This window comes from Frankliniella occidentalis, unplaced genomic scaffold, assembly GCF_000697945.3.
Source record: "Frankliniella occidentalis isolate FOCC.00 unplaced genomic scaffold, Focc_3.1 Scaffold7, whole genome shotgun sequence".
NCBI lineage: Eukaryota > Metazoa > Arthropoda > Insecta > Thysanoptera > Thripidae > Frankliniella > Frankliniella occidentalis.
The window spans coordinates 1,318,737-1,323,724 of record NW_026267137.1 but is presented as its reverse complement, the minus strand read 5'-3'; the positions used below and the strand labels follow the sequence as shown (position 1 = coordinate 1,323,724).

At 55.9% G+C, this 4,988-nt stretch overlaps 1 protein-coding gene across 1 annotated transcript in view; it reads left to right on the top strand.

Annotated features, from left to right (window-relative positions):
• The window catches only part of LOC113209263 (SPRY domain-containing SOCS box protein 3), a 72,938-nt gene that overhangs the window by 46,437 nt on the left and 21,513 nt on the right, over positions 1-4,988 (top strand). The gene's annotated exons all lie outside the window — the stretch shown is intronic.

Below are 4,988 nucleotides of genomic sequence, written 5' to 3'. Positions count from 1 at the left end.
CCACCCCGCGTCAGTGATTGTCAGTCGGTGAACTGACCTCCGAACTGCCCATCCACTTCCATTCCCTCTTCTGGGGTGCCGCTCCCCTACCCCTGTTCTCTCTCCCCTTTCTTCCCTCCCCCGCTCTGAGACGCTCATTCCTAGCAGTTCGTCCTTGGTGGGCGACCGTGGTCCTTAAGCGCACCATTCTCTAATTAAGCAACTGCTTGGCTGTAACAGCCATGCACTTCCCCTGCGTCTCCCCCCTTCCCCATCTCCCTCTTTCGCCCTCACCCCCTTCGCGGTACCCTCTCTCCCCCCTATTCCCTCTCGCCTCTTCTCTTACCCTCTCTGCAACGCTCGGCCCAACCTTCGTTGGTAATATTGGCAAGTTTGTCGGGGGGAATAAGTTGGCGCAGAAATTGAAGACAAGGTTGCTCCCCCATCCCCCACCCTCCCCCTCCTATCCACCCCACCCGTCCCTCTCTCCAGCCGCACAAGTATGCCAAGAACGCTGCCAAGGAGTGGTGGATCCGCGCGTACTCCTCCGTCGAACTCCTCCTCCCCCTTTCCGCCCTCTCTCTTCACGCACACGGAAAGCAGCCTCCGAAGGGTTGTCAAACATTGTCACCTGTGCCCGCCGTGCCAAGTAGGCAGGAGGGAGTCAAACGTGTTTCGGAACATCATTTAATTGTAGTTTAAATTCGTTCAACTCTCCCGCACATAATATCGTGAGGAGTCGATCTTAATTCAATTTCCTCTACATCAAGGACAATTGAAAATTAGAATGCCAACTTCAAGTAGAGCATGCACATCGGAGTGCACAACTGCGTATCAAAAGTGTACGCTTACCTTATTCAGTGTGTATCTAAAATGATCTGAAATTTTTATTTTGGCTTTGTAAAATTTACGACCACATACCAGGTGGCTGATTAACTCCGCACACTTCTGTAGTTAGACTGTTCCGCACGCACGAGTGCGGGCGGACTTGCCTATCACCCCTGTCCACGGCGCCTTACGGGCGGGGCGAGTAGGCAACCCGCCCGCACTCGTGCGTGCGGTACAGTCTAACTACAGAAGTGCGCGGGGTTAATCGGCCACCTCGGGCCACCTGGTATTTCTGTGAATTGTGTGCCACAAGACAAAGTGTCGTATACTGCACGCGCAGAGGTGTTGTACATGACGGGGCTGCAAGCAGTCGTCTGTCCACTGCTGGCAGACTTGGAAGGGGGGACAGAGACAGATAAGCCTTCGTGCGCATAGAGAAAGCCCCCCGCCTACGTCTCTCTCTCTCTCTCTCTCTCTCTCTCCCACACACACACACACACACACACACACACACACGACGCAGAAGAAGAGCGAGGGGCTATGGTCGTGTCGGAATGATAGAGAAGGTGTGAGGGGTCGGTAGTTAGGCGCCCCCGCCCGCTGCATCAGCGCCCCCCCCCCTCTCCCTCGAACAGGCGCGCGTCAGCACATATCGAAACGATTAGCACTGGAACACGGCCACCGAATAAAAGGCAAGGTGCCCGCCATCCGCCCCCGCCCACTATGGTCTCCGGCTCGACCTGCCCCCCCCCCTCTCCCCCCTCCAGAGGGGGGAGAGGTGACTCTGCGACTCTCCACCAGAGCGTTCCGCGTTCCTTATTTGCCTGACCCGTCTTCCGGATCGCTGGCTGATGGGCCCCCGATGGGGTCATGCTCCCCCTCCCTCTCCTACCGTTCTGCTAGTGGTGCACGCGGGCCTCGCGACAGAGCAGGGGGGGAGGGGGGGCGGTCTCCACATTTAAGGACGCCCCCACCCCTTTCCGTCCCCAGCATCTCTCTTACCCCCTTTTCTGGGTGTAAAGAACCCCCTCTGGGGAGTAACCGCGCGTAAACTAGGAATGAGAGTTCGACACTCGTAAATTTCGCAAAGTGCAAAATTTGTCTTACGCGATTATCTTGAACGCCAAAACGAGATCTCCCACACGATGGAATAACACATTGGTTCCGTGTGCTATATTATGCCCCACGGATTATTTTTCTGGTGATACTGTACCGCACGCAGGTTACCGGGCAGATGAGCAGGCAGGCTGCCCCCTACTAGGAGCTGGCGCTGAGCAATCAGGCAACCGGCGCGGTACAGTCTTACCAAAAATGATAAGTGGTGACTGGGAGGGTTTAGTGCGTCACAACGCGCCAGGCTGTCACGGTCGACGCCTACAGCCTTCCGCCGGGTGGATGGAGACTGCGGGGCGAGGGGAACTTTACCGGGTGTGAGGAGGAAAGGTGACTCAGGTGGAGCGGTGCGCGCCCGCCGTCACCGACAAGGAGAGGGTCACCCTCAACGACGCGGCGCGGGGACGAAAGGGGCAGCAGGCGGCACCCAGCGGCACCCGAAGGGGGCGGCCGGGGGCGCGCGGCGCGGCTGCCAAACGATTGAAGGGGCGGAGGAAGGGGTAGGAGTGTCCCGTCAGCGATTTGGCCCCGGCACACCCCGGTAATTTATCCCCTGTGAATGTTAAGCACAGCGTTCTTTTGCGCCTGGCACTAGCTGTGTGTCCCTATAGGGCGGCCGAAGGCCGAGGCACACGGCCCGAGTGTGGGGGGAGGGGGAGGCATATACGAGCCTTCAGCGCAAAAGCTATGGCCAGCGCCCCTCCGCCCCCTCCCACCTCCTTCTACTCAATTCCGTAGTCACGCGCGTGCGTCTGCAAGGCGCCGGCCGCGGCGGTCAGCTCTTTTCTAACGAGGCCCGGCCGCCGGCGGCGGCGGGGTGCCTGGACCTCGCCCGCCCCGCCGCCTCGCACCGTCGCGCACAGACTACTCCGCCGAGTGGAGTACGGGAAGGAACTGCAAAAGCACAACGAATGTGCAGTGATATTGTCAACCTACCAAGCACATTATTACCCACTGTAGCTAAAACACTTGTGATTAAATCGATATTCGCAGCAGCAGCAGCGGTAGACACTAAAATCTGTTATGCTAAAATTTTACTGAAATTTTGCTGTGTTTTGCTATTCTTATGTTAAAGGGTTTGATAACACTATTTTTGAAATAAAATATATAGGGAAAAATCAATGGCAACACATTCTGATCCCTTTTCATCTCCAAAATTTGCGATGAAAGTTATCACACTTTTTCAGTGACTTATCCCTTATACTTTCTATTGGAAAAATGATGTGATTATGCCATTCAGCACGAAAATCCCAAAACACTGGTTGTCGCAAGATTTTGGGTAAAATTATCGTAAAACCAGTCTTGGTGTCATGTACACACCACGGTGGGCCCGGTCCAGGAGGAACAGAGAGCGACACGTGGCCCGGGAGTTCATCACAGGGCCGTTAACATTTTGGTTTGTTGACAAGTAGTACTAGGCAAGTAGAGTCAAGGCGATATTTTCAAATATATCGTCAACGCTCATGCCTCTACGAGGGTCACCAGCAGCAGCAGGGGGTGCGACTAGTCGACTACCCAACGTGCCTCCCTCGCAAACGGTTGCCCCTCACCCCCTTCCCCCTGCTCTCCTCCGGGTCTCTCCTCATCTCCCCCTTCCGACCCTGGTTCTCCCCATCGAGCCAGTAGATGCGGCCAATTATGATGGCACGCCCCATTGGGTCCCAGCGCTCACCCTACCCGCTCTCGTCTATCTCTCTACCCCCTCCCTCCCCCTCTCTCATTCACTGTGGAACACCTGATCTCGGACTCTACGCTGTTGTCTCCATTGCGCATAAAACCACCACAGTTTCTAGTCATCGTTTATTGTCGAGTATTTCTAATGCAGAAACGTTCGCCTCGACATCAACTCTTCAAAGCATCTCACAACATTTTTTTTTTCATTCGGAAAATTCTGGTTTTGTGACAAGTAAATTTACTTACTAGTACCTGCGGGAATGCAAGAATATTGCATTTGACCGAGTGGTCGTGAACTTGTTTTGATGTACTATCAGTGTACCATCAGCCCTGTGCTCCTAGTTTTCTCATTTCTGCGAGGATTGCCCCTTATTATTTTCTTTGGTTACCCATGCGTCAAATGCTGCCGCTGACTTACTTGCCGCTCCGATCGCCTTAAGCAGTCCCTCGCATCGCATCGCCCCTTTGCCCTCGTGCGTGCTTGGCCATTGCATCGACGGAGATCGATGGAGGAAACATCATCGATCCGCTAGAGTGAGAGAGAGAGACAGGGAAATAGAGAGAGAGAGAGAGAGAGAGAGAGAGAGAGAGAGAGAGAGAGAGAAAAAGAGAGAGCGGCAAGCAGTAAGAGTCTAGTGCCCCTTTCTCTGTATGGACGGCGGCGAATGTGGCAGCCTCATTCAAAGATAACCACGAGCCTTCCATAAGTGGGGCGCGCGCGGGGACGCACGCTCACGCAGGCGAGGAGAGATGCACTCGCACGCGACGCAGCGGGCGGCGCGGCCAGCGTCCAGGACGACACCGCTACCAACCGATGGGAATAGGAGGTATTTCTATTTTTTTAAAAAGCAAGAAAGATTTAGGTGCGAATGAAGTGATATAGACACGTGTGGGGGCGCACACACACACGCACGCACACTCTCAAATCGCGACAAGTCACGGCTGCTGGGCCGGGTGGCGGTGGTCCCATCCCTGATGCACGCCACTACATCCCACGGCCCGCCACGCCCCGCCACGCCCCGCCCCGCCACTCGGCGCCACGCTACACTTTCCACTCTTCCCTACAAAGCTAAGTCCTGTTTCCCCATCCCAGCGCCCCTCAGCCCTCTGCCCCCGCCGCCCGCGCCCTTCGCTCCCCGGGCCCGGTGTAGCCCGGGGTTCACCTCGCCCGGCGCACTTTTCCATCCGTTCCACTGGTCTTTTCGATCACTCCCTTGCATCCCCTTCCTCTCTTCCTCTCTCGCATTCTCTCTCTCTCTCATTCTCAACGAAGTGTTCGGCGGGGCAGCCAGCCTGGCACCCTCTCCCTCCCCTCCCATTTCACACCACACCCCCAGTTTTAATCCGCTGCTCTCTCCAACGTCCTCTCTTTTCCTCTCGCAACTTCCCCCCCC